The 19801-nt window shown below is 39.6% G+C and overlaps 1 protein-coding gene across 1 annotated transcript in view; it reads right to left on the reverse strand.

Moving 5' to 3' along the window:
• ctnna2 (catenin (cadherin-associated protein), alpha 2) overlaps positions 1-19801 on the reverse strand; it is a 338846-nt gene that overhangs the window by 60458 nt on the left and 258587 nt on the right. The gene's annotated exons all lie outside the window — the stretch shown is intronic.

The following is a 19801-nucleotide window of genomic DNA, read 5'->3' on the forward strand; positions in this document are numbered from 1 at the left end:
TCTGCCATTTTAACCTCGGGACTTCCAGATTATACTCGGCACAGATGTTTGTATGCTAGTCACTATATAGTAGTAGTATATAGATAGTATGCTGGTCACTTGGTTATGGCGTTCTATGTATGCCCTGCCTGTTAGCATCTGCACCCTGCTGTTATGTGCTGGATTGTCTCAGGGGCATCTTTACACAGCCTGCACCTGGGGTCTTGCCTGGTGTGATGGACCCCAGCCTCTATGGATCTTGGGCTTCCTCGGGTTTCTGCTGCCTGAGGTATTCACTAAGCACATGGTCAGTAGTGGCCATCTTCCTGATGTACTCGTGGATGTTTGTTGTGTCATCCTGGACAGTGGCTCTGGCAATCAGTAGTCCTTGCCCTCCCTCCTTTTGCTTAGTGTACAGTCTCAGGGTGGTGGACTAGGAGTGAAACCCTCCATGCATGGTCAGGAGGTTCCTGGTCTTGATGTCAGTAGCTTCCATCTCATCCTTTGACCAGCTTATTATCCCAGAAGGGTGCCTGATCATGGGCATGGGTTATGTGTTGACAGCCAAGATCTTCTTCTTACCATTCAGCTGACTCCTCAGGACTTGTGTTACTCTCTGCAGGTACTTAGTGGTTGCAGCTTTCCTAGCAGCATCAGCCTCTTCGTGGTTCCCATTTGCCTGTGGAATCCCCTCAGGTACTTGTAGCTATCGTCAATGTCTTTAATGTAACGCCTTCTGGTATTTCCAGAACGCGTTACATTACATTAACACTTCAGTTCTGCACTTACCCACTGCACTGCACTTACCCAGTCCAAATGACATTTCATTGCTGTAGATCCTAATGGTGTGGATCAGTGAATTGGTGTCACATGGCATGCATATATATAAATATATACATGTATATATATCTATATCTATATGTCTATATATATATATAAATATATCTATATATTCAAGGATTCAAGGAGCTTTATTTGTCATTCGCATCGCATGTTAACATGAGGTGGAACGAAATTGAGTACACACGATCCAGAGTGAAAAGAAACAAAATAATGAAGAAACCGAAATTGTTTCTTAAAATTATAATAAATAGTTGTTTTTTTGTTGTTGTTTTGTTTTTTGTTTTTTTAACAAACAGAAATGACAAGTAAGAGAAGGGTCCCTGGGGCATTGTGTATCCCTGGTTTTGTAGTCAGTGATGCACTTGATACCCCTCCACATACTGCGTGGGTCCTGGGAAGAAATCTTCCGTGCGTATGTGACTTTGGCTCTTTTTACACCTGCAGTCAGTTCTCTCCTAGCCCTCCTGAGTCTCTGTGCATCACCAGACCTGAAGGCGGCGTCTCTGGCTTTCAGGAGGGCACGGACTCCCGCATTCAGCCAAGGTTTCTGGTTTGGATAGCACATCACGGACTTTGTGGTGGTAACATCCTCCGCACACTTACTAATGTAGCCGAGGACAGCAGATGTATACTCCTTCAAATCCAGCTTGTCCTTATACACCGCAGCATCCCTGAAGACCTGCCAGTCTGTGCATTCAAAGCAGTCCTGTAGTACAGAGTCTCCGTCATTGGGCCACACATTGATGGTTTTCTGTGTGGGTTTGGAGCGTCGTAGTGGGGGATGGTAGGCAGGGACCAGCATAATGCAGATGTGGTCGGAAAGGCCGAGGTGGGGGCGGGGTACTGCTCTGTATGCAGCTCGCATATTGGTGTAAACATGGTCCAGTGTGTTATCTCCCCGTGTCGGTATGGTGACATGCTGGTAAAACCTTGGCAAGATGTCTGTCATGTTTACATGGTTAAAATCCCCAGCCACTACGTAAAAAGCTTTCGGGTGCTTGTTCTGAAGTGAGCTGATGTTGTTGTGTAGCTCCTTCAGTGCGTTGTTAGCGTGCGGTGCTATGTAGGTTGCTATGACAAACATGACCAAAAACTGAGGAGGTGAATAGAATGGGCGACATTTCACAGTCAGCCCGGAAGAGCTGCCAGCTGTAGATCTGGAAGGCTGAGTTCGGCATGTTGTCTTTTAGCCATGTTTGTGTGAGAAAGAGTATGGAACAGTTCCTCATCTCCTCCGAAACACTCATTCTCATTCACAGAAGGTCCAGCTTGTTGTCTAGAGAGCGGACATTCGCCAGGAACAGGGACGGAACAGGGACGGAATTAGCGGTCTCCTAGCATTAGCCTTTAGCTTCTCCTCTTCTGCCTCCGCTCACAGCGCTTCCTCTTGCCCGTTATCCGCTGCGCTCTGCTCCTCCAAGACCGTAGCAGCTGCAGTCTGCCTGGCATAGCTCTGAGTCTGTGGTCTATAGTTGTTGTTGTAGTCGTACTGTGCCTTAAGCTCAAAAGTTCTGTACGATTATATGCCACACGCTTACAGCGGGGAAAGTCAGAACCAGTATTACAAACATTAAAAACATTAGAATAGACGTGTTCTCCGGGAGCATGAGTAGCCGCTGCTCTACTGTGCGCCGCCATGTCACACATATATACATGTCACTCACACTCACACACATACACACACACACACACACATATACATATACATATATATATATGTATATGTGTGTGTATACACACACAAAGAAAGAACAGCTCCAGAAGCATTCCACTTTATGGCAATTTCTGAACTGATGATGTCCTAAGGGGCAACAGTCAGTGCATAGAAAAAAAAGTATTATTTTCAAGTTCTATTTTTAACCTTACACAATAAAACACAAGACAACCTTGAACCTGCAAATGTTTCTTTCTGCTCTGTCATTAGGGAAACAAATACAATCATAAAAAGTGTCTTTACAGTAATATTGGTAGTGACTTTTTTTTTCGTACAGAGGACATGTTTGCTTTGACTTTGTGAAGATATTGTGTTTTTACTGGCATGCTTTTCAGGTCACTGTCAAATTAAAATGGTGAAAAACTTAGCTGATGTGTATGCAGTTGTGTGCGCGACACACATATGTGCACGTTTTCACCAGGGTTTGTGTAAGAAGTTGAGATGTCTTTGTACACCCACCCATATCCATCTGTGAAAAACAGCTGTATGACACTCTCATGTATGCACACCTGTGCTATTGTGTTTCCATGTTACTCCTCATTTCAAATTCAAATACCACTGGAGCTACATTGTTAAATAGTAGTATTGTATTCAAACACATGACGAATCTTTAGTAAAACTTAAAATAGACAGTCTAGTGAACTGTGTTTGTAATGTAAATTCTGGAGAAGAGCAGCTGTGGATAACTCTGGATGATGTTGTCTGATGATATGAGAGGGCAGCAGGAGGTCTAGAAATGCCTTGTGTGCTTCTGTGTTTGCATTTGCATACTCTATTGAAACGGATCAAAGATAGTGTGATGAGCAGTACCTGCCTAATGAATATGCACAAGAAAATGTTCTACTTGCATTATGAGTCCATTTAGACTCGAGTTGCACTGCTCAGTGTTTTCACCTTTCCAGGATACTCTCTCCATCTGCGACCTTTTCTAAACAAACTGCAACTTATCTCGCTTATAGTCTTAAAAGAAACTAGGAAATGGAGACGAGGAAATAAACAAACAAAGCACAAAAAGTGCTGAGGAGAGAGATAAGACTACACTGGGTTAGAAGAGAAAGGAAATGAAATTAGGTATATGTCCTGTTTGTGCCTGGCTGGATTTAGAGTCCTGCTTTACTTATTTCATTCCGAGAACTGCAGAAGCAAATATGTGGCTATGTCGGCATGCTTTCCATAAGCAGAAATATTAAAGAGTGAACATGGTCAAAAAACTGGCATATGAATAGCCATGTAGAAAAGACAGAAGGCACCGTGTCTTTGGACCCAGTTGGGATGTTATCTGCAAAACTGGGACAAATGTGACAGATGAGAAGATGTGTGCTATACAGTCAATGAATCAAAACTGTACGGCATCAGCACTTATGTACTATATACTACAGCATATGTGTTACACAAGTAGCCTTTAAAAGACTAGCTTTTAAATTAACTTCTTGTACTTTGAATATTTCAAAGTAAGGACAAGTATAAAAGTTTGTTACCTTAATGAAGCCCCTCCCTGTCTCCTTTCCTTTCCCTTTTTTTTAGATTTGTAACACCATCTTAATCATCTAAAAAGGAAGATCCCAATTATCTATAGTGGCCCTTGCTCGACCAATACTCTCTTGTTGGTGCCAAAATTCCTCTCCTCTCCACACCCATCACTCTAAATTTGACATGGGACAAATCCCAGTCACCCCATCTATTCTATTGTTTCATGATTACTGAACAAATGCCAGTGAGTGTAACTTGAAACCTTCAGAAATCTTCAGATCGAGTTGTTAATCCAAAGAAAAGTCACAGCCTTTGCTTTAAACAACAAGACGTGCTTCAGACTAAGCAGAGTTTAACGGTTCTGTGAATGGATATATTTCAGCATATATTTTCCAATAGGACCTGACCCGCAGTATATCACATCTTATCTTTAATAAGCTATCTGGGGCAAAAACTCGAGCCCCTTATAGGTATTATTCGTGTATCTCATTAATCAGTAATGGGAGGTGCCGGCAATCGCTAGCTTGCGTTATTTGGCATTTGTACTATGGTAAAAAGCTGTAGTACTAATTAGGAGCGATGATCTATTGTTCATAATGAGAATTGATGGCTTTTCTTCTGCACTACCAAGCATTTTCTCTCTTTCTCTCAGTATTTCCAACTGAAGGCACCGGTCTCTCCTATTCTCTCACCTAGGCACACTTCAGAGCTGTATATAGGAAAGGACTAAATGAAACACTATGTGATTAATGGACTTAATTTCCAGCAAATCTGAATTCACGGTGACAGCCTACTTCACCTCGAAATGCTTTCTGATTATTAGATTTGAGCCAGTGTCAAAATGTCAGACAGTTTACACAGGGATGTCCCCCCCCCTGCTCAAAAAGGCTCCTGTAGGGGACAAATGCAATGAGTCTAAATTAACCACCTTGTAAAACACTGAACCCATATATACAATAATCCTGTCACTTCATGTGGGTGTCAGAGCCTCCTAATCTTTGAACACAAAGAGAGACCCTGTCTATGAGACTTTGCAAGCCTGTGCTAATGCTGTGTAAACATTGCTGCTGCTGTTTGCCACTGATTTAGCACATGTTAATATTACATGAGACAGAAGGGCCCTTTGATGATGTAAGTGAACACTCAAACTAGGGCTTTCTACCTCAGGGAAGGCAAGACGGGGCTGTGGAGCAGCTCCTTCGAGATTTTACTTCCGCATTAGCAATCTAGCTTGGTAGGAGTCGAGCGGTACATTTTTTAACATTCATATTACAGAATAGGATGGTTCTAGTTTCAAATACCAGCACAGTGACAAAATGTAAATGTAGTGAAAGTTAAATATACTGGGGCTATAAAATGATGCTTCATTTTTCCTTTTGTTTTGTTTTTTATAATAGTGGCCATTCATCTTTTTTGTAGCTTTTCTTTTAAGCCTTAATTAATGATACAGGAAACCAGTTATAGAAGCGTGTTCTTAAAAATCAAAGATATGTCTACAGGGAAGTTTAAGGGATCACTGCACACAGTTTCTCGTGTAGTTATTTCTAAACAGGGATCGACAACTGTACTCACTCTGATGCACTTGGCTGATATCACATCAATGCGGACACTGGGAAAGTTTGATGAGGACTATTTCCCAATAGCTGAGAAAGGCTAGCTGAAGTTGGTGTTTGGAATCAGGTGAACAGTTAGGTGCAAGAGACTATTTGACATCAAGACACTGGTGAAGCAAGTCAAACCCTTTTAGTTTGTCTGTATCAACTGTATACACTCCTTGCAGTGATTTACATACACTTCTTTTCTAAAGTAATGCAGTAGTGTGCAATAGCCTCACCCCTCATTTCTTTACATTTTGCTGTGAAACGTGTACACACATACATGGAATTATAGTATGTAAGGCAAAAACAGAGTTTTGACAATTGTAACCAGCTTAAAAATTAATATTTGGTATGACCACCTTTATTCTTCAGCATAACTTAAACTCCCTGAGGCAAGCTTTCTCGTAATTTCTTTAAGAAGTCTTCAGGCAGACCCACCTTCTATATCAGCAGCAGAATCTGGAGACAAATTGGAATGACTCCCCCATCACTGGGGATGAGGTCAATAGGGCAGTTAAACAGCTCCTTGGTAGCAGGCCCCCTGGGTTGGATCAGATTCCCCCTGAGATACTTGAAGCTCTAACTGTTGGGGGGATGTCTTGGTGAATGTGTCATGGTGATTTGGAGTGGTTCCTATTTTTAAGACAATTAAGACGGCTGAGTGGAGGATGGGCTCCTATGGTGGATGCTGGTTATCTGGTCCATTGCTATGAATCCATTCAATCTCTTTACAGCCAGTAAGTGTTTGGTTTGCACTTATGGCAATAAGTTTGACTCATTCCAGTGAGTGGTGGACTTTGCCAGGATTGCCTTTTCTTTGATTTTATTCATGACTTGTATGGACAGGATTTCTAGGTGAACTCAAGTGGTGAAAGGCTGCCACTTTAGAGGACTCTCATCTCTGCTTTTTTGTGGATGATTTATTTCTGTTGGCTTTATCAGGTGGTGAAGAAGGGTTAGGGTTAGGGTTAGCACCTCCAGTTCTGAAGCCATGGTGAATGGTTGCTTGTCCGCGTAAGGGACAAGTTGCTGGTGAAGTTTAAGTATATCAGGATCTTGTTTACGAGTGAATGAGGAGGAAAACGGGGGATGAACAGAATCTGCATCACATCAGACTCTACAGTGGGGTGTTGTGGTGAAGAAAAACCTGACAATGGAAAACAAATCTGATGATTTACCAGTGACTCTATACCCTTACCCTCGCCTATAGACACAAGTTCTGGGTAGTGACCAAAAAAATGAGATTGCAGTTTTGATAAGATCCCTAACATCACTGAGTGCAATGAAAGAGCCTCAGCGGTGTAAAAATAAGACATGTGGCCACCGATTTTCAGTCCACTTCTTCTGTAAATTACCTCAGCCTTTTTTTCCCTGTTTCCCTCCTTAAGAACAGTGTCTTGACCGCCACCCTTCCACTCAGACCATTTCTGATTAGGCATCAATGAACAATTGAACTGAAACTGAAGGTGCAGCTACATCTAAGGGGCTGAGGTCTTTGCCTGATTTTTTTTCTTTTCTTAAGAATGTGGCTCAAAGTATGTTTATCTTTATAAATATATATATATATATATATATATATATATTATATTATATATATATATATATATATAAATATACATATACATATACATATATATATACATACATACACATATACATATACATATATATATACACACACTGGTCCATCCCTTGAGTTATGTGTCTGTTTTATGCTTGAATGATTTGCAGATGAGTGTAAAGTGGCTTAACAAACAAACAATCAATCACACAAAAAATCCTGAAAACAAAATGGTCAAGTACAAGGACTGCAAAAAAACAAAAACAACAACACCAACTTGGAAAGACCTTCAGAAAGCCTGGAGTACTACTGCTGAGGACTACTTGAAAATACAAGAAAGTTTAACCCCTTAGATGAAAAATATAAAGAGATGATTGGGCGCTTACAACCTTTGCACAGTACTGTAATGTTAATAAAGGGTGAATATTAGATATTCTGAGTAGAAAATCTGCTTCATCTTATCTGTGGCATGTGTTTCTTTACATTTCAGTTTATTTTCTGTAAAATACAAAAACTGAAAGGTATCTGAAGCCTTGTTCAGTGATCTAAAAAACACAATACAGTCTTGGCTGTGCTTTTGCAGAAAGCAGTGATCATTTGTCTTTTTTTCCTGTTTCACCTACAAGTATGAACTGATTCCTCTGATCTGTCAAGTTCCTGTGGGCAGCTTATGTCTACTGGGAGTTGTCCTCTGTTTCTTCTGTACAAACCTCTAATAATCCCACACCTCCCACAGCCCAGACAGTTCACTAAGGATGGAGACAGAAATCTAGGCTCATTTGCTTGTGACACTACACAAGAATACTTAGTCTCCCTTTCTTTTGTCCTTCTGTGACTTTAACTACATACCAAAACCTTGAATTTTAGCTTGTCCCTTACTCAACATGAAAATCAACATCAGCTTTTACTGTAGTAAAGCCACACATGTGTAAAAGATTGTCCTGTACATCTATATGTGCACAATGTCATAAACAGACATGTATATAATGGCGAGCAGGAGTGAGATGGAGGAGATCAGTTTGAGGAGAGAGAACAGACTCTCGATGAGCCATTAACCTGCTGTCGGTGAGGTAAAATGGCTGTGGGACGAGGTTTAATTTACCCTTTTATAAAGAGGTCGTTTAATTGATGAGCCAAAGGAAAAGAGTTATACCCCTGGTTTGGTGTATTAGGACGGTTGATGGTGAACAGGTTGAGTGAGGAATTGGATGAGCAGTCAATAGTCCCAATCAATCTAAGCTTTCAGAGAATCGCCATGATACTTGTGGTCAAATCCTTGACAATAATAGTACCGATCTAAGCACTTATGGAGGCAAGGTTCAATTTGAAAATGAAATCCTTTAAATTCCCGTCTCATATTTGTTTTTAGCTAAAGCTGTTACCGAGAATGTAGGTATGTTTGGTGAAGTAGGCCAAATGACTTCCAGTTTTGCAAAACATTTTATTTTGTCAGCCAGCTCTTTCATTTATCTTTTTTTGCACTCAGCATTCACAGAGTTGAGTTTAAGATCTCGCTTTAAAAATACCCATCAGCAGGTACAAAGAGTCAATTTTCACTTTGAAATAAGCTGCCAGAGAGTTCTACGTGGTCTCTTCACCATCCATTACAGTACCTCTATGGATGATAAATTTTAATAGACAAAAGATGACTAGTGGAGGTCTTTCCATCAATGAAAAGGAGAAGAGAAAAATTGAAAATTATGGACTGTTCTGTGCATGAATGTGTCCAGGCCTTCTGTGGTACTGCAAGTTACATGCTGACTCTATTCATAGCAATAGACCTCTCTCTTAGCCAATTGTGGCTCGTGTAGTCAAGACATAGGTGGCATGAACAAGTTTCAGGTGTATCCTCTCAAAAACAGATTGAACTGAGTGGTTTTCTACAATGCGAGTTGTCTTCACAGCTTACATACGATAGGTGTGTGAGCTGTGTAGTCTAAACATCTTCACCTCTGACCCTGGCTTTGTTTTAACGCTATGCATGCTAAACTTCTTTCCTAATACAAGAGACATCTATCATCTCCCACACTACTGAACATGTAGAAACTCTTCACATGAGAGCCGTGAATCTTCACAGCCACCATAAAAATCCAAATCCATTGTTTTGCATTACTGTGATATTAAGTTGGCTGTAAAACTCAAATTATTTCACACAGACAGACTATTGTGTGCGATATAACATCACTGTGCAGCTAATTACACATATTGAATTGTTGCCCTGCTCAAAGTATATGCCCTTTACACAATCAATGACTAATTGAGGTCCATATTCCATTGGTGTGAATAAGAAATTTTTTTTTTTCTCTAATGCACTATTCTTCAAAACACAGCACACACATATTCCATGCTTTTCACTATAAAACCACAAAAGGACTAGCTCAGCTGTAGGTTAGTGCTCCTTACTTATTAGTCTTCAGTGGTCGGACAACTAATATGACACTGCGATTCAAGGTCATCATCTACTCATTTCCTTACCAGATATTTAGAAAAATGTTGTCCCAGGAGTACATACTATACATTATTCATTGCATGAGTAATGAGGAGAATTCCTTTTTATGTAGCTCTGCATTACAGACAGAAGGCGTATGTCCGGATGCCTTGCACGCTAAAAAACTCTCTTCGTATCCTGGATAAATGGTACATGAATCTGAGGGAAACAGGCATTATGTGACATCTCAAGTGATATGACTAAAGCCCCACGGGTACACGATATAATTAAGGATTTATGCTGGGCTATATTTCATATTACCATAGGAAGGATAGTTGTTCAAAGCATGGAACCATGGTACTATGTCAAGCCTTATTCCTCTTTTGCTTTTTCTTTTGTCAGACTTAATCTTGTGTAATCCACTTAGTGTCATATCTGAAAAACATGACAGGAATTCCTCTAGTCCTTGTCATGTAGCACCTTTAGAGAAGCTATCCCAGCTCTTAGCGGGAATGCTGACGTTGTTTTCTCAGAACTAAGCTTATCTCCACGGCAACTTGCTCAGGCAAGGTTTGGCGAAGTCTGCCACACAAACACTGCCACCATGTCTTGTATTCTCTGAGAGATAACAGACCCTTGAGTTGACTCCCTTAGGCCTGCAGGGGAAGGTTAGGGGCACTCTTTTGTGAATACATGCTTGATGCCAGTGTAATTTCCATTTGTTTATCTCTCTTTTCCCTCTTTTAGGGACAGTGGAGATGTAACACAAAGAATATAAATGTCAGCCTCAGATTAAAAGATTGCTTGATTCCATCCTAGGGCGCAGCGGTATTTCATCAGAAAAAGGGATGATGACAAATTCCCTCTCAGAAACATGGAATGAGTCAGAGAGAAATTAACAAAGAGCCCAAGAGGAAAAGCTGCCAAAGATGCCGCGTTATTATTAGAATCCAAATTCTACATTATATATATATATATATATATATATAGATAATAACATAAGAAGACGGCCGTAGTGATCGATGTAGCGGTTCCAATGACAGCAATATCAGGAAGAAGGAACACGAGAAGCTGGAGAAATACCAAGGGCTCAGAGAAGAGCTCGAGAGGATGTGGAGGGTGAAGGTAACGGTGGTCCCCGTGGTAATCGGAGCACTAGGTGCGGTGACTCCCAAGCTAGGCGAGTGGCTCCAGCAGATCCCGGGAATAACATCGGAGATCTCTGTCCAGAAGAGCGCAGTCCTGGGAACAGCTAAGATACTGCGCAGGACCCTCAAGCTCCCAGGCCTCTGGTAGAGGACCCGAGCTTGAAGGATAAACCGCCCGCAGGGGCGTGCTGGGTGTTTTTTTTTTTCTTTTTTTTTTATATATACGAAATATGTATTTATATATCAAATTCATCTGCCACTGTGGAGAAAGAATTACTATTTTTATTATACACATCTTACCTTTAAAGCTTATGATCAGTGCAAATAGTTTAGCCTCATCTTCTGTCATACTATTTCCATAAGTCTGATGTTAATACTGAGCAGACAAGAATAATATGTGATAATGATGGTAGTGCTAAAATATCAGGCCATAGCACCACTGTAACGTGGAACAGTACAGTTGAGAGAAATCAATGACTCCAGCTTTAGCAGTGACTCTCTTTCAGTGAGAACCTCTCAAGGCTGAGACTTACTGTTTGTGGCCTGTAGCAGTACTGATCAGATTACTTTACTTTAGGTTTGATCCCCCTAAGACCACCCTCAATACTAAATTGTAAGAAATGACTGCTAAGCGCAGGGACTGGGTCTCCCTTTAGCTGCCAGTTTTCTTTGTTTTCCCAAATCTGCAGAAAATTTTGTTTTGACCTGATTATCCATTGTAATGTTCTTAGAATAACAAAAGCCTTAGCCTTTAGCCTGTTAACTTGAATATTTATACATTAGCACACGCTTCAATTGATGTAAAATATGAAATAGCTGAAAGTCTGCCGTGATATTTTGCACATAAATAAAACGAAAGAAAAAATCATGGCAAAAATCCCCCAAACCATTAACAGCCCTCTTTTGAAAGTGTGGGGTTTTCATTTTGGTTTGCAGTTTTGTGAGCAGTACACGCAGTACACAGTTAACTATAGAAAGGGAAAAGGCCGTGGGTTGGGAATCGGAAGAAAAAGCCTTAATCGAGCCTCGTATTTCTTATGTGCTAAAAAAACAAACAAAAAGAAGAAGAAAAAACATATTACTGGTCTGTGGCCTTGTCTTATTGAAAAAGGCTACATTTCAAAACATGTCCGAAACGAAATATGTATTTATATATCAAATTCATAATATTTTCATTTTTAGAAAACAGTAAATATTAGTTTTTATGGACATGTAGGGAGAGTTTTAATATAATTCTGTAATTTAATTAAATATTAAATGTAATTAATAAGTCAGAGGATGCCCACAGGTGTGTGCAAGGCGTGACAAAAAGGACAAAAAAAGTGCTTTGTTATTTGTGACCAAGGTCAGTCTGGTAGAGTGGCAGCCACTGGTCTGGTGGGTCTGGTAGCCTCACTTGCATCATTTTAAACGTGGAAATTAAAATGTTTTCGTTACAGTTCTAGTTTAATCAAATCAACTTAAAAATAGCGTTATTTCTGCTTTTTAAATGTAGACAATTTGTTTCTTTACATATGTTCACAAATCTAAATTCATGACTTTAAAAGCATGTCCCTCACACACTTTCTTTGGCTTAATAGCGTCAGTACAGTGTTGTGTGACCTCTGTTGTGCAGATTGCGCCACTCTTTTTTAAAGACTGTTTCCAAGAAGTCATTAGGAAGCGAATTTAAAGTCTATTAGATTGAGTTAATTAAAGACTCTTCATGGGAGCCACAGCTAAACAGCTGAATTAATTTAATGGATCCACTTTAATCATTTATTAAATTTAATATATTGCATCATTAAAACTGCAATTTATAAAATAAAAAAATTAATAATTTTTAAGTGAAATTAAGACCACTGAACATGTCAGTTACCAATAGAAATAGGTTTATTCTTATAATCTTATATTTATTTATTTGAATAAACTTTGATCTGATCTTTTACAGACTACATTTTTACAGACTTCACTGAACTGGGATTGACATTTGCTCTCTGGAGACATCAGATATTGTCAGTATATTACAGACTCGTTTTTATTACCAGGGAAACTCTTGTCTAGTTTATTTCAATCACTACTGGGTCTATTATAGTTAGTATTACTTCCTAATGATGCAGCCAACTGTTTTTTTTTTTTTCTTTCAAACCACACTCTTTCAAAATCCCCTTTGTACTTCCCTCAGAGGTATACCTCTCCTCAGTTCTGTCTTTGAATTCTAATGGACTGAACTGACGGTACACTTTCAGGTCTGACATGCCCTGCAATGTGTAAAAACCTTGGCTGCCCATTAGATATCTTTGATGGGTAGAAAAGCACCAAGAGGCCTGAGGAATAAGCACCACACAAAAAACAAAACACCCGCCTCAAAGACTCTTATAGGTGCTGGGCAGTGATCTTGTGCCAGCTGGCTTTGTATCACGACTATAGTTTGCTACAGTACCACAGGGAAATACAAAAGTACAATAGTTTTGACTATAAAAAATACACCCACAGTTCCAGGGATGTTCAGCATGCACTCAATGTGCGCTCAACAGTTTTACCTGCTTTGCTGAGAAAATGAAAGTACTTCCTCTACTTCCCTTGTGCTAAACTTTAACCTTAACTCCCATCTCATCTCGTGGTCATTTCGTGAAAAGTAAAACTGAGGAGAAGAACTTCCCTTTCAAACTTTAAGCGGATTTAAACTTGCAGTCAAAGGTGACCACAAAAAAGACGGCGTCTTTAGATCAGAGAAACTCCACCCAGTGGAAAAACTAGCTTCACATAATAAGTGCTTAATTTCAAATAGCTGCATGTACTTTCACTCATGTAAAGGCTGCTGTTGTTGATAAAGTTTATAGCGGATGCATTTGTGTATCACATATTGAATATGGTAAAGAATTCAAAATGAACACAAGCATAAGGTGTGGATTTTAAAAGCAGCAGTATGAATTTGCATCCAATCACATGATTTATTGGAAGAATCCAAATGATAAAAGAAATCACTTCGAATGAGACTGTGCTTGTGTATCTGCATTTGTTTATGGAATTTTCTTGCTATCAACACACCTGCTATCAAAATAACTCCAAAAGGGAACAACATGAGGTGGATTAGGTAGCATGTGATGAACCTTTTAATGCACTCCCAATCTTTCAAAGGACGATTTCTTTGGGGGGCTAAAAACTTTGAATGCAAAGAGAGGATTAATGTTGGCCTACAGGTTCAGGTCATCACAAATAGACTTGTTCCAACAGTGATCCATCCACTTCCCAGTTAACCGTCCAGTAAAGTGCTTAATGCGGTGACCTCAGAAGAATGTTTAGTGCTGCAGTCTGTCTCATGTCGTTGAGCCCCGAAGGCCAGTTCAGTATTTGTTACATTCAATTCTGTATTGATTATGCGTAATCACAGAGGGTATGACTATCCCCTTTATTCACTCCATGTCCAAAGTAAGGTTGCTGCTGTAAATCAAAAGTAAGAAAAGCTAATGAACTGATGAAGATTAACTGACCAGTAAAAGTTGCAGCCACGTATGGAGAAAACTCCACAGCTCGCAGACAACAACACACCAAATTCTTAAACAGGAAATATTACATTTGCTGTGAGTAATTATTGCATATTTAACTCAAGGGATTAAGCTGTTGCACAATCTGTGACAAATAAATAGACTTTTTAAATCTCATCAAACAACATTTAAAAAGACAAAAATCTATAAAGCTCGCAAAGAGGTTGATAGTAGCCAAGCAACCTAATCATGCATCAGACATCATGTGGATTTGTGTGTTTACCAAGCATGGTTCTGAAAGCACTGCAGAGGTATTTCAGAGATAAAGCATATGTAGAAGTGTCCTTCATAATGCCACAGCTGCTGAACAGAACTGCTCCAAGATGGAGTCAAGGTCAGAGGAAAATCTGATTCTGACATTAGAATAGTGATGGAGCGTAACGTCCTTTAGATGTCCAAGAATTGCTGGCACATATAGAATCTCACTGCAGTGGTAATAAAAAGGAACTACGGTAACTTTAAAAGATTGGATATTCATCTTGTGTTTAAATTAACAAGAGCACATCCATGTGGGCAGTGGTGAGCTCGGTCTGCAGATGTAATAGAAAAGGTCCAAATGAAACTGTACATATGTACTTAGTAGAAAGTAGAAAACAAACAATTACAGCAAGACAAATACAGTTAGTCAGGAAAGAGCGGTTAGAAGTAAAGATCAAAAGAGATCTATCGTTCATACTGAAAGGCTTTTTTTTCATGAATTTATATTTAACCCCCCCCATGTTGAAATAGTTTATTGCTATCTAAACATTTAAATAGCTCCAATGATAACAGCCAGAACTGAACAAGCAACTTGGAAAAATATCTAGACTATAGTTGCACTACAGTAAATTTGTGATTCAACAACAGGTTATGTAAAAGTTATGCCTTAAATATATATAAGGATATACTAAATGTTTATGTAATGCATATATGCATGAAATCCTGAGAGTGGACATATTATAGTACAATATTTTTTTCTTTTGGACATTTCATTTCTTTTATCTTAGAAGCTTCTGTGTAAGTGGAGTCAAAGTTTGTTATTCTGTTACCCCTGATGCATCTGTTTGGACTGATGATGGGTTAGTATTAGGTCCTCATTAAGGATAGTCATGGGAATTAATTAGCACAATCTGTGCTAATAGAATAGTGATACACAGATACCCAGAAATTTATCTCTCTGACTTGAAAAGGAGCTATCGCTGTATTTCTCTGTGCATGTATCCCATACAAAAAACAGGAAAAGGAAACGTGACCAAATTGATACAACTGAGAGTATCAATTCTGGAAGTTACAGACAATCTTTGCCTGGCTATGGCAGGTCCATTGTCATTACAGTTCTTTAAGGCAATCACATCCTCAGCTTAAAGTTTATTTACTTCCTGTTAGTGGTCAAGCTGGTGTAATGAATATGATGTGATTAACGGAGTCCTCAGGGTAAACTTTGCTCATCACCGAAGTGAGAAAAGAACAATGGTGAAAGAAAAGACACACATTGTATACTGTGGAGCCAAATGGGGCAGAATTAAATGGAAACCAAGCAGACATGAAAAGAGGCACTTTGATTTGACTTTACTTTGATTCTGATCGTGTCTAAACTCTGTTCTAATGGCTTAAGACAGCTCCTCCCTGACATCAGGGAGATGACTGCAGTGACATTCATCAGAATGTTAATTACCATAATATATTAGAGGATTGCAATGGTGGCTATGATGACTATGTCTACGATAGCACGAATAATGATGATGACAGGAAAGACAATGATATTGCCTGCTATATAGGACAGCCGTGAGTGTATTAGCTAGTATGGACAAGTAATTTACATGCTTACCCTGACAAAGGCGCAGAGCTGCTCATTGCACACTCTAAACTTGTAATATCCATATGGCACTTTTTAATTTGGTATGTATTGGGATTTGTGATATGATATTACCTTTTCTTTGCAACAAACAGTCTTTAACAGTACTTATAGGGTACTTTATCCTGCAAAGTAAAGACCTGACAATATTAAGAAGAAGAAAAAGGAAAAAAAAAGCAATTGGTCACAATGTGGAGAAAGAAAATGTCGACTTTTAACAAGGAGAAACCTCTCGCAGAGTCAGGCTGCAGAAAGGTGGCCATCTGCCTACACTAGTTAGGGTGAGGACGAAGTGAAGAGAAAAAGGAAGAACAAAGAGAAAAGAGAAAAGAACGATAAAACAGGAAATACTTTTCAGGTTGGTGAATTGGTTTAAAATTGCTGCCTTACAGCAAGGTTTCTGGGTTCTTAACACATACCAAAGACATGCATGTTAAGTAAAATAGTGATTCGAAAAAAATTAGGCTTGGATTGATGTAGATAAAGTGCTTAAAACTTGTAGAATACAAAGCTGGATGAATGCACATGCATGATTAAATGTGACTTGTAGTCTAAACAACTTTGAGTGGTCAGTGAGATACACGTGAGTACATTACTTTTCCATATGAGCTACATAGTGGTTCACTTTTCTCAGATGAAACATGCACTTACAAAGCTGCTAATATGTGTTGTACATTATGTTTTGAAGTTTTAATTGGAATACTTAAAATAATGTTTCTCTAACTGCAGCATGACACTTATCTAAGAATCAAATCAATTTATCATTCAAACATCAAATTTAATGCTTCCTTAGTATTAAATCTGATGAAGGAAAAATGCTCAAATGAGCTGATCACTATTCTATAAGCTCCTTTAATAAGTTTGCTTAAAAAACTTAACTGCGTGACAGCCGAGTCAGTGTTCTGCCACAATAATAACGAATTCCAATCACTCAAAGGAAACCATAAATGTAGGCATACAATCACGGCTTGAACACTGTAAGAGAACTTTATTGACATAGCACCTCATTATCTCATGAACGGAAATTTAGATGCTTGTGCTGCGCTGCAGGTTGCATTTGATGAACCAATTTAACCCTACAGAGCTCTGGGGCATGAAAATATCTTTTCTCAATCAGTCTTCATTGGAAAATATCATCTTTATACCAAAAAAAAGTTTGTGTAGAACTAGCTCCATTAGAAGCATATTGTGAAACCGTTAAAAGAGAATAAGTGACCTGAAACAACCAGACAGCAACAGTCAGGATACTGTTATACAATTTTAACGTCCAAGACCATTACAATGTGGACATTATGTGTTCGCAGCTAGAAACAACTTTGTCATAAATATTTTTCATTTTGATCGATAACATAATTTGCACACACAGCTGATCTGGGTTTTGTACCTGCTAACAACCACTTGCAACAAGCCACAAACAACTTGCAACAAACCAATGTACAGCTGATAAACTACCCTCAGGTTTGACTGCGGTTTACAGCCAACTCAATGCATACAAACAACTGCATATAAACACAAGGCAACGTTTCTTCCTTTTTCCTTTATAAGGAGAACTGAATTCATCTGCCTGAAATGTCCCAGGGCTACAGAAAGCTTTAAGATTGCTGTATGCAAAGCACAGATTTTGAGTGTAGCATCAGTCAGGACTCCTCTCATCAACAAACAGCTGGGGGAAACCAAAAGGGCACACAAATCACTCACTCGCTCAGCTGAAGTCAACGAAAGCTAGAGTGCTGTTTTAAGTGACAGTATTTTACGAGAGGCCCACATAAAGGCTCTAAAGGTTCTAAAGGCTCCCCTGAATGGACCATGAGAACAAAAGGCAACTTCCATCAAAGGGCACAGACATTTATCACAGGACTCCATCCGCTATCTTCCTGCCGTTGAGTGGATGGGCAATAAACGAAAACCTCATAAAAGCAATATGGAATGTCCTAAAACCAACTTCAAGTGAAACACAACACATATTCTTCCACATTTTTAAGCTTTCTCACTATTTTTCATGGATATTTTGTGATATTCCATTCGTCTTTACAGTGATCCTGGGAAATTACTGATGAATTAGTATTTGGACATCCATCCATCCGTCCATCCATTCGCTTCCACTTGTCCTTTTCAGGGTCGCGGGGGGGCTCTGGAGCATATCCCAGCTGTCATAGGGCGAGAGGCAGGGTACACCCTGGACAGGTTGCCAGTCTGTCGCAGGGCTAACACACAGAGACAGACAACCATTCACGCTCACATTCACTCCCACATTCACACCTATGGGCAATTTGGATTAATCAATTAAACTATCCTCACTAATTGCATGTCTTTGGACGGTGGGAGGAAGCCGGAGTACCCGGAGGGAACCCATGCAAACATGGGGAGAACATGCAAACTCCACACAGAAAGACCCCGGCCTGATGGTGGAATGAACTCAGGACCTTCTTGCTGTGCGGCAACAGTGCTCCACCATGCCACCGTGCTGCCTAGTATTTGGACAGTCCGTTTAAAATGGACTGGAATAGATCCCTATAGGGCACCTCGTCATCCAAAATGCCTGCCCAAGAAACCCCCAATACCAGATTCCTAGCTATTGGAACACTTTTACCCCCTCAAGACCCCCACAAATAACCTCCGTATGGTGAGACCACCAAAATTACACCAAAAAACATACCCCATACCGAGTTCCCAGGTCACAGGTTGGGGTTTTTTTAAACCAGGAACTTTAGGCACCCTCAAAGGAGAGCATCCATTCATTCACATGGATAAGGCACAAGATGCAGCTTGGCTTTATTACGTTACAGAAACTACACAGAAGCATGTCTGACATGATGTTATCCTTAAATGTTTGTCAGTAACACTGTCTTTATCGCTGCCATAATGGCTCGTGTACCATATGTGCTATTGGCATATAGCTTCAACCTCAAGCATATTTTGTTAGGCTACATGCATGGCGACAGTGTATTGGGTTTAGAATGTGTGTGAGTGTGTTGCTTCCACTATGCTTTCTATGTAGAGATGAAGGGAGGCAAATGGCTGTTCAGCAGTAAAAGGAATCAGATGCATATGACTGAACTACTTGGACTTATTCCCCAAAAGGTTAGAAGCAGTTCACAGTAATCTGGTTTTTGAGGTTTTGATTGGCCTTGGAGACTTAGTCAGTAGAAGAGAAAGAGAGATGGACTATAACTTCCTCAATGCAGCCTTAAAATTTTGGTAGCAGTTCAGACAGGCCACTGTGAAGACCTATGGTCAGCATGCCATTCACTGTCTATGACTTAGCATAATTGAACGCCTCAAATTAGGATGCAGTCAGGCAGTAAAAAGGATTTTTTTAACCTAATACTTCTTTAAGCAAGAGTCAAACCTCTTCATACCGTCTCCATGCAGCTAAGACTACTCGGCCAACAAAGCCAAAGAGACAATGGCTAATTGTCAAGTGCACATGAACATGCACACTTGCTTCTGTTAGTGCATTTAATACACAGAATATTCTTTTCAGTCCAGCAGTTTATTTATAGGGAAATGAAAAGGTAAAAAAAAACCCACCTCTACATTTTTTTAATTATTACATGTTCAGTTGCAGTTTGCCTGCTCACTCTTTCATTTAAATGTAAAATGTAAAGTTATAAACTTTCTATATTTTTTTCTTGCTACGCGTCATTTAATATAAAGTAAGAGAATCAGTGAGCATGTGTACGTGTGTGATTGTGCCCC

Source organism: Haplochromis burtoni, unplaced genomic scaffold, assembly GCF_018398535.1.
Source record: "Haplochromis burtoni strain Fernald_Lab_line unplaced genomic scaffold, NCSU_Asbu1 Contig_302, whole genome shotgun sequence".
NCBI lineage: Eukaryota > Metazoa > Chordata > Actinopteri > Cichliformes > Cichlidae > Haplochromis > Haplochromis burtoni.